General features: G+C 45.2%; 1 protein-coding gene across 3 annotated transcripts in view; it reads right to left on the reverse strand.

Annotated features, from left to right (window-relative positions):
- The window catches only part of CDH20 (cadherin 20), a 207,211-nt gene extending 197,001 nt beyond the window's left edge, over window positions 1–10,210 (reverse strand). For all 3 annotated transcript variants that reach the window (XM_059140128.1, XM_059140126.1, XM_059140127.1), the window contains exon 1: window positions 9,826–10,210. The gene's annotated coding sequence lies outside the window, so the exon portion shown is untranslated. The remainder of the gene's footprint in view (window positions 1–9,825) is intronic.
- Window positions 10,211–10,737: the final 527 nt, after the last annotated feature.

Genomic DNA, 10,737 nt, shown 5'->3' on the forward strand with positions numbered 1-10,737 from the left:
CCAAAGGGGCACGTGCACCCGAATGTTTATAGCAGCAATGTCCACAATAGCCAAACTATGGAAAGAACCTAGATGTCCATCAACAGATGAATGGATCAAGAAGATGTGGTATATATACACAATGGAATACTATGCAGCCATCAAAAGAAATGAAATCTTGCCATTTGCAACAACATGGATGGAACTAGAGCGTATCATGCTTAGCGAAATAAGTCAAGCAGAGAAAGACAACTATCATATGATCTCCCTGATATGAGGAAGTGGTGATACAACATGGAGGCTTAAGTGGGTAGAAGAAGAATAAATGAAATAAGATGGGATTGGGAGGGAGACAAACCATAAGTGACTCTTAATCTCACAAAACAAACTGAGGGTTGCCGGGGGGAGGGGGTTTGAGAGAAGGGGTTGGGATTATGGACATTGGGGAGGGCATGTGATTTGGTGAGTGCTGTGAAGTGTGTAAACCTGGTGATTCACAGACCTGTACCCCTGGGGATAAAAATATATGTTTATAAAAAATTAAAAAAAAAAAATTAAAAAAAAAAAAAAAAAAAAGAAACTTGTCATGGTGCTGGAGTAAAGTTTGCTTCTCTATAGTTTCCATTCGAGGGACCTGGCTCAGGTGTCCATGCAATTCAGAATAAGTTGCATTTCTATTTTTCGTGAAGATATTCCAGATACTTGAAGATGATTGTTATGTCTATGTCTATTTCTGTGTTGGGTCAGCCATTTTGTAGACTTTCGACGATTTCTCTCACCTCAAAGATATGCTTGTGAGCCCTTCATAGGCCAGTGGATATATTCTACAGATGGGACTCAGGCAGAGTTTGAGGAGCAGAGCAGAATGGGACAGCTCGGGTGCACCCTGACCAAGACAAAGCAAAGCCAGGGAAGGGCTGTGACCGAGCAGTGTGAGTTTGAGTGCCAGCTCTGCCTCTTCTTAGCTGACAGAGGCTGTGGGCATGTCCCTCAGCCTTCACATTGTCTTGTTTTCCTCATAGGCATTTGTTCGTGTGACAATTCGTCTCCTCAGGTGCAGCCCATCTCACCAACCGTTTTGATCCCATTTCTTCTTTGAACATATTACCTTTCCCTTCTTGCTTCATTACATTTATAACTATGATTGGCATACTGGTACGGGCGCATCCACTAATTAAAGTAAAATGTAAAACGTACCAAGTCCAACAGAGGCCTACAATAGAGCATTCGAAACCTATACGAGGTTATCCATAATGTCATCCATTTATTAAAGAAGTATTATTAGGCATTGACTATGTCACGTGGCTAGCATAACTATGCAAATTATCTTATTATTTGGGAAATGGATGATGTACCTTTAAATTGAAAACACGTGTGTTTGATAAGTAATGCATGGACATTAAACTTCTTCTCTGGTGGCAGTTCTCTGTCTGGGGTAATTTCGCTTGCCAGGAGACATGTCACAATGTCCAGAGACATTTTTGGTGTGCACAGTTGGGGGGAAGGAAGCTACTGGAATCTAGCAGGTAGACAAGCAGCTAAGTATCTTACAACGCACAGATCAGCTCCTTTCTTACCTGTCCAATAAAGAATTTATAATTATCTGGCCCCAAATACCAGGGTAGAAGTTATAAAACCCTGCTCTAAGGGCGCCTGGGTGGCTCAGTCGGGTGTGTCTGACTCTTAGTTTCCGCTCAGGTCATGGTCTCAGGGTCACGAGATGGCACCCCATATCTCAGGGAGTCTGCCTGAGATTCTGCCCCACTCCCTCTGCCTTTCCCCATCCCACACATACTCTCTCTCTCTCTCATAGATAAATCTTTAACAAACAAACAAACAAAACAGCCCTGCTCTGGGGGAGGTGGTAGAAATGTACAGTGAGTACACTTTCAAACTGTAGAGTCCTAGGTTTGAAATCTGCCCTCAGTGACCCCCTAACCTTGGACTTCAGGGTTTGCAGATGCAAAACAAAGATGGGAGCAGTGCTGTCTTCACCGAGGGGACTAAGGATGTCATGCCTGTGAAGCACTCCACGTAGTGTCTGGCACGGAGGCGAGGACTGAATACGTGGTGGTTATTTTTATTGTTCTGTCTGCTTTCTCTCTGAATACTACGCATTTTAATGTACACAGGCGAGCTACTGTATACATAGATGTATCCAAAGAAAGGGATAGCACTTCTATATCATAAAGAAATCTGTTGTTTTCCTGTGTTTAAAGAAACGACCCTCAGCAACTTGATCTCCAAATGTTCACCAGCCCGTGAATCAGATGATCTGTGCTTAGCCGCCTGATGCATTCCACTGAGATGCTGGACTGCCAAGTGGACTAATTTTTTAATGACTACTTGAGGATTTTATTTCCAAATACCAGTATGCCTCCCATTTTTAGACAGACATAAATGTTCCCAGTGTTATGGAGATGAGAGCACAGGCGAGGGGAAAAGGTAAATAAAACTGTAACACTTCAAAACTACAATGTGGATGAAAATGTACTTTGACCGCTAGATACTTTTTGCTTTAAATACAGTCAGTAATGATGTTAGTGATAGCACAAAAAATGTTTAATATTTATTGGTAAGATGAACATCCTTGGGAGGTTCTTGCCAGTTGGTGCAAATTATGGGCACAGATTTAGATTCTTATTTAATATCTAAAAATGCACACAAGACCCGTGCTTTCCAGTGTGGCTGCTTTTTTCAGTGATGGGATGACAGTGCCTCTGCAAAGTCATACTCCAGACGAGACCTTGGATGCAGGGAATGGAGGGAACTGAAGAAGAGAGCCCTGGGAACTTGTATTGTCTTTGCATTAGAAAACGAAGACAAGGCAACCTTTGGGCCTGTGTGAGGGTGGGCACAGAGAGGGCTGTAATGTCCCGGTGCTTTTTCCCTGACCTGAAAGGCTGGCAAGTAGGTGATAATGTGTACTGTACGGGTTATTCAAAACATTTGCATGGAAGAAGATTTAAATACAGAGACTGAGTGTTTACTTCCATCTGTTCTGATACTTCTATCAGAGCGCTAATAATCTTTCAAATTAAAAGACATGTATTTGGTTGCCTTTAGAAATTACTTCTAAATGAAATTCCTTTAGCCAATTTCTAATTAAATTGCTGAATTACTTCCGTTGGCTTTAAAAAACAAATTATGGGAAGTTCATCGATTATTCATGATATGTACAAATTAACCACATATTAGGGCTTGATACGGGATTCAAAGACTTTGACTTTATACAATAAAATAAAGTGATAATGAGTATGATATGAAATCTTCACCGTGCCTTTGGGAAAATAGTATGCGTACAATAGTTTTAACTGCAGATTTTTATAAATACATTTAAAATACGTATGTATGTTCAGGTGCACACTTAAAATGTCTCTCCAGCAATTTATAGCAACTACTCTTTCCAAAGCTGTATTGTAATTTGTTGGTGGAAAGTGGAAACCCAAGTGTGGTTCCATACAAAGATATCCGCTAGAGAACAAGAAAGCTGTGCTGTTCATTTTTTTTTTTTTAAGATTTTATTTATTTATTTGACAGAGATCACAATTAGGCAGAGAGGCAGGCAGACAGAGAGAGAGAGAGAGAGAGAGAAGGAAGCAGGCTCCCTGCTGAGCAGAGAGCCGGATATGGGGCTCGATCCCAGGACTCTGGGATCATGACCTGAGCTGAAGGCAGAGGCTTTAACCTACTGAGCCACCCAGGCGCCCCTGTGCTGTTCATTTTTTCATGCTATTTCGACCACAACCTTAACTCGAATCCTAGTAAACAACTCTCTCTGGGAACAAGGGGTAATTGAATCTTCATGCTAATTCTATCCTGGTCTTCTCTTGACTGCTAGCTCCCAATTATGCCAACATATTACACTATGTACTATTCTCTAGGAAAACACTAAGACCACCTTGTTTGTTCAACTAAGGTCAGACCTAAAAGGAAAACAGAAAGACCAGGCTGATGATTTACCTATAATGGACATTTTAGTTCCTTGTGGGCACCTGCTTTTTTTTTAAGGTTCACTTAGGTTATTTTAGTTATAAATCAGGTGCAAGAACAGGTAAGTGTAAGCGTATTGGTCACAAGTAATTCCAGTGTGCATTTCTGTCCTCCTGCCAGATGCTGAACACAGTGTTACAGATGCGTGGTCAGCTTTGACCATTTGGCCATACTTCAGACAAACTCCAGTGACAACCGGAAGTAACCATTGCCATGGAGTGGGATAATTATTCTATTAATAACCCTTTAATTAGCTGATAGAAGATGGAACATGCAGCCATGTAGTCATAATTGGTCTAGTGAATCCTCGGTACTTCAAGGGTAGAATTTGTGTGACTACTTGTTGGGAATAATAACCATTTGGTGAAGTGTCATGTTCCTCCTGAAGAGTTAATGTGTATTTTTAATAACATACACGCGTAAACATGATCAGTATTTAGGTAAAACTCGAAAACATGCCAAAACAAATGGAAAGCCTTCGAAGTTTTTCCTCTTTTCTTACCTTCCTCCTCTCCACAGCAGAAGGAACATTACAAATGAATGAACACCAGTAATGATTCTTATTATTGTCACAGGCATATCTTGCCAATTTAGAGAAATAATTTAAAGTAACAAAGACCAAGTATTTTACGTAAAATATTAAGAATTCATCGAACTTGACAGTTCCATTAATTCTCTTGTATTTTCCTTCTAAAAAATGAAATCATCCCATATTTATTGAGAATCTACTGTGTGTAAGATTCCAACGAGGAGCTATAGAACTATAAAGAAATATTTCTTCCATGCAAGATACCTCCTTGCTGTCAACATGGTCAAGGTGTTAGTTGGAAGAGGGGCCAAGCTTTTAATTAGATAGTTAACCATTCTTATACATAAAAAAAAATGCCACTTTCAAAAGGCAGTGCTCTGTGATGTATTTGACATTTGTACTTTGCAGGACATGACCTGCCCTTACTGCTTTGGAAGAAGAAATGAGTAGTATTGTTATAACTTTACTTTGCATATTTTAAAAAGATAGACCAGTTTATAGCTTTCCTTACTCTTTTAGTGTAGTTATTAACTGATGTATTCCCATACCGAATGGGCTCTCTTTTATGATTCCTTAAAAAAAAAAAATTGCATATACCTTGAGGGGAATTGGACCGTTTGCATTGCACTTGAGTAATGCTTTGAGTTGAATATTTTTAGGGCTCTAAAATTAAGTTAATCCATATGTAATTAGGAACGTTCTTAACTAGACAGTCCTGGTTAGCAGGAGATTGGCAGGTTATTCTGAAAAAACTATTTAGCAAACCATGAATAGCAATTAAATGAGAAAAGACTAAATTTCTCTTTAAAATGGGTTGTTGCCACAATTTAATGTGGCGATAGGATTTTCTATTTTTAATTGCTGTAGATAGTGCGTTTCATAAAGTATTTTGTCGTCTGAAATCTAGATAGTTCCATAATTTCGCACCACTTATGCTTTTTAACACTCAGTAAGTAATTCTGCCTTTGCAATCCCTTTTTATTCATGATGGGTAGAAGAAACTGAAGGTTGGTAAAGGTAGTTCTGTACCTCTTTAGCTGAGGTACTGAGCTAAAATGCATATTTTAGCTGAGATCAAATGCATATCTTGGAGAAATGAAGTATTTCTTTTCATGGGACTTTATGACCTCATGTAATTTAGCATGCTTACTTTATAACATAGTGCTTTTATCCACAGAACAATTATATTTAACGTTGATACTTAAAGATGTTCTTTTCTTTTTTTTTTTCATTCGAACAATGAGAACTTTGCTCCATATTCCATATCAATATGAGGATTCAGGGACACTTTAAATCTGATGCATAGATAACATCATTCTTCCTTCCCACCCCTGATACCAAGTACTTAATGCTCTCCACAGTCTCTCACTCATTTCTTATTTGCAGAAGTCATTTTGAAAGGAATTTATGATGGTGCCATCTTTTAGTAAATAACAATAAGTCACAGTCTACTGCCTATAATAACTAGATGCTCGGCTGCTTAAAATCACCTTTATCACTTAAAATATGTTTTCTTTTGTCTCTAAATTAGCGTGAAAATACAGAGGAGGCTATTTCTTCAATTAAATGTAAAAGATTAATCACTAGGCAATTTGTTTTATAATAGAAAATAATTAAATGTCAAAAATGGAATGTTTACTTCTTAAACTTTAAATGCCTCTAAAAAAAAGTGTCGGAAGCACAAAAATTTAGTTCTATTTGCATATTTTTTGATTGAGCTGCTACTAAGGGTCTCACCTAACTGAAGTCTAGTAACTGACGCCCAGGTCACCTAATGCATTCATTCCTACTGTCTTCCTCAGACTGGTTTTAGAAGATGCCATATTTAGTCCATAACCAGAGTAGAACCTGGAGGGGAAGAAATGGCAGCAGTGGGTCACAGATGCAGTGTCCCCAGTGTTCTGGGGATATGAATATTGCTTTTCTTTTCTTTTTTCTTTTTTTTTTTTTTAACACTAACTAGGATTTCCAGAGTACCATCCCAGGGAAACAAGTGAAGATAAAAGTGATGTGTTACTTTTCTATTTCTCCCTTGCTCGTATTTTTGCTGCTCTGCACTACTGATTCCAACAGCACTAGATCAGAATGAACAATTAACTGTCTAATTATTCTAGTCACAGCAGCCCACAATGAAATCTTTATTCCGTGTTTACAGCAATCTTTGGCAGAGGCTGTCTTGCTGTTTCTAAACTAAGAAGAACTGCCCTTTGGCTCCTCTGGGCATCAGCTGCCTTGGTTTCAGCCTCGGATGCCAATAATCAGACTTCTTTTTCTTCCAAAGTGGACATTTTTTTTTAGGGTGAAAAGACCTATTCTCATCACCCCCCCATATATTCTGGCTGATTTATGTTCTGGCCCCTGCAGCTCTTCCTTCCGTATCTCTTTACATTTTTCCTCTCTCCATAGAGCACCAGCAGGCGAAACCCCATTTTAAGTCCAAAATTGTAAAAAATGCTTAAGCAAACAGTGCTCACTACTATGAGGGGAGGAAAAGTACAACAACTGGTTTATGGATAGAGGGAAGTCAAGGAAATTCCCTCTGCTTTTCTAAACTGCTCATTTTCGAGCTCAAAAGGCATTCAATAACTTCTCCACCAGGGGAAAACATACCCACTTTTCAGGGGCTCTCTTGATTACTTCCAACTATTTACTTAAATTCACCACCAGCTGCACGTCTTTGAGAAGCTTCAGAACTTGGGGAATATTTACAAATATGTAAGGGGCTGACAGAGTACGCCTGGATCTCTTTGAAACAGCAAGACAAAACTATTCTACTCTACAGTCGGGGATAGAGAAATGACCGCCAATCCAAAGGCAAGAGAAAGGCAGTACCTTAACGGAAGGGAGGAGGAAAAAGCACCTTGGTTAGCCCTCCTTGGTCTGATGGAGTGTCTTTCCTGAATCTGGGAGCAGATGATAGCCACTGCTAGGTCCGCTGCCCTACACTGCTCAATTGCCCCCTGCCCCCCGAACATTTCCCTGCTCTGTGAGGGTGATGGCATCTTTTTTCCCATTCCAGTCTCCAAACCCTATGTGATGGTTCCCCTAACAATCCTTGGGTCTGGCCTCTCAGCCCCGAGCACTTAGCCCATTCGCATTGCCTTTCCTGTGAGAACTGGGTCATAACATTTCACAGGGGAGAAAGGTAGAAGGAGGCGTTTCAGTAGTATCAACACTGATTAAATTCCCGGGCAACTCTCCCCAAATGAAAGATAATTTTTCTACAAGTATGCACAAGAATGTCAAGAATGCTAAGTCATTTTTATGTTTGTACTTTTCCTTTTCCATTTTAATTTTACACTGCCACATGGCACACATGCTAAAAATGTGTCTCCGTAACCTGCAGTGTAGCAAACTTTTCACAAAACATTCAAATCTCGTATTTTATAGACTGTCCTTTCCCAGGATGCTCCAAGCGTTTTTTGGGGATGTGAAATTAGATCATCTCACGACAACTGGCCTATTAGAAAGGCATGGCTACTCGTGCATTGGCAAATAGAGAAAATCAGAAGCACGGGAAAGGAAAGGTCACACCAAAGTCAGCGGCGACAGCCTTAAGTAGACTCTGAGAGCTTGGTTTGCCAATTTATACTACTTCCCACTTGCTCTTCATTTGTCTCTCTGCTCTGGCAGAAAGGGATACGGCCAGTGAAGAGGCTTGACCTCATCTCCTGTACTTGGCTTAGCTCTGACACGCTGTTCTCCCCACACTCTTGCCCTGTTTTCTCCATCATCAGCTGGCCAGCTCTCACCAGGGGCCAAGCCAAGAGGAGGCAAGCGCAGGTGCCCTTGTGGCTGCCTCCAGTGTTGGGAACCGAAGCCTGCCCCTGCCAGGTCACATGCCCAGTGGGGCTGCGAGGGTCACCCGAAGATAAAAATTAATTCCCAGATTGTATAAATACAAGAAAGGAGAAAGCTGGGTCATGGACAGAGTTCACAATTGGCACTGACTCCACTGCTCCCCAGCCCCAGATAAGGCTGAGGAAGGCGAGCTGATGGAAGTCCATCTCTAGCATGGGCGCAGTCACAGTATACAGTTGCGACTTTTTGTTTCTGTGTTTTTAAGTCGCTCCGATTCCTTAGCTGTGTCTCTGACACCACCACGGTATTTCCTTTGATGGGAGGACATCAGAGACTAGCAGGGAGCAGGGGACATTTTATTTGGGGAGGGGCAGACTCAGTTTCCAGGCGACCTATTAACAGAAGACAAAATACTTCCTGGCGGTTGTGCCAGTAACAACAGCAGCAATAGTAATAGTAATGACAATGACAATAATAAAGGCACAGTGAAGCCTGAATCCACCAGGATCCAACCCCTCCGCCCCACCCCCAGGTGTTGTGCTGCCAGCCCTCTGTCTCTGCCAGGTCTCAGCACACAGAAAAGGGCTCTGGCAGTGCCTCCAGGCTGCCCTCCAGGTTCCATCCCCCACCCCCGCGCCCCCGAGGTGGATAGCCAGGCCGAGTCTCCTGCTTCAGCCCAAGTCCAGCCCCCAGTCTCTCCTGTTGCTAAGGGCGGGCTGGGACTCAGCGTTTGCGTTTCTTGGACGCATCTGCAACTTTCACCCTATCCGACCTCCTAGCAGCCTCCTCTCCCCAGCTCTCACCCCACGGCCACCACGGCGGGCAAATCCCAAACACCCCGAGCGCAATAAAGAGCTTTCCCTGGGAGTGTCGGGCCCGGAGACAGGAAATCCGGGGAGTTGGCGATGTCCGGCAGGTGGCGGGGACCCGAGTCACCACCACATTCTCCTCCCACCGCTGAGCTCGAGCGGGGGCGCGGCGAGAGGCGCGGGCTGCGACCGGCCCCGCAGGCGTCCGAGCCTCCCCGGAGCCTTGCTCTCCGGTCCCCCTTCCCGGGGCGCATCCCCGAGTTGGGGACGCAGCCAGCTCTCGCCCATCGGCAGCCAGACGGAGGCGCCGCCGCCCTCGGGGAAACGAGGGCGAAGCCGGGTCCAAGCGCCCCCGCGAGCCGCGCTCTTGGGTCCTCCGTCCCCACGTCCCCGCGCGCGCAGCCCCCGCCACCGGCGCTCAGCGTCCTCCGTCCGCCCCGCTGCGCCCCAGCTCCCTGCCCCCGGGAAGCAGCTCCCCAGCCCGGGCGGCTCCTTCACGTCCCCTTCCCCCAAAGTCCGAGGAAGTCCAACTCCGAGCGGCCCGCAGGCTTGCCGCGGCGGCGGGGACCTGCGGAGAGAGCATGGCGCGGAGAGGGACAGAGCGCCGCGCCGGGGGGCTGCTGCCCGGAGAGAGCGGGCACCGGCTCCCTGCGCCTCCAGCTTCCGGAGCCTGGGAACAAACGCGCGGGTCCCCACCCGAGCACTCCCCTTTACCTGGCACGGCCGGCGACTCTCCGGGGACGTTCGGTCCGGACTCCTTCGGGGCGCGCGTCCAGGTCACATCGCTGCCAACCCCGCCGGGTGGCAGGTGTCCCGCTGCGTCCCTTCGCCTCCGCTTGCGACGTGCCCCCGCCCCCCACCCCCCTACCCCCTGTATCAAAAGTGTCACAGCTTTTCTGCCTTCGGATCTTTCGCAAAGTCTCCGCGCGGTCGCCAGGAGTTGGGCTGCAATGCCAGGCGCGCCAACCCCGCGGATGCCCTGCCCCGCCCTCCCGCGGCCCCCTGCGCTCGGCCCGGCCGGGGAGAAGAGCCGCCTCGTCGCGGTCACCGTCCCCGGAGCGCGGCGCGCGGTCCGCCTCCCCTCCCTCGCGCCTTCCCTAGCCCGAGTGGCTGCCGCCTGTCTGTGCCGCGGGTCCTCATTCCCCTGCTCATGAATATTCTGACAGAGGCTAATGCCGTGGAAGTAAATTGAATTAGCCAATTGGTGCCAGGAATGTGCGCTCCTTCCTTCTGAGGAGCTGTCTGGAACCCCACCAGATGAAAGCAATTAGAGTCCGGTTGGCACCCTGTGGTTCAGAGCAGTGAGGGGCAAAATGGGTTAATTCTTTAAATGCAGTTTAGATACCACATTTACATGTTTAAACCCCTCTATTGGCTGAGAGAGTAAGGGAGTGTTGAGAAGGAGCAAGAGGAAAGGAGGTAGGAAGTCCTGGGGGCAGAGGGGAGGGTGTCTACCCCCAAACTCCCCCCAAGTCGAAGCGACTTACTCTGCATAGATTCCGGGATTCCGGAAGAGGTAGTTAATGAGAACTGGAAAAGATAGGCAAACGGGATCAGAAAGGAGATGAATTTCGACCTGGGTTTAACCTTGACCTTGAGGATTCCACAGACATAATTTTCAGGAGC

The sequence above is a fragment of the Mustela lutreola genome, chromosome 11 (genome assembly GCF_030435805.1).
Source record: "Mustela lutreola isolate mMusLut2 chromosome 11, mMusLut2.pri, whole genome shotgun sequence".
NCBI lineage: Eukaryota > Metazoa > Chordata > Mammalia > Carnivora > Mustelidae > Mustela > Mustela lutreola.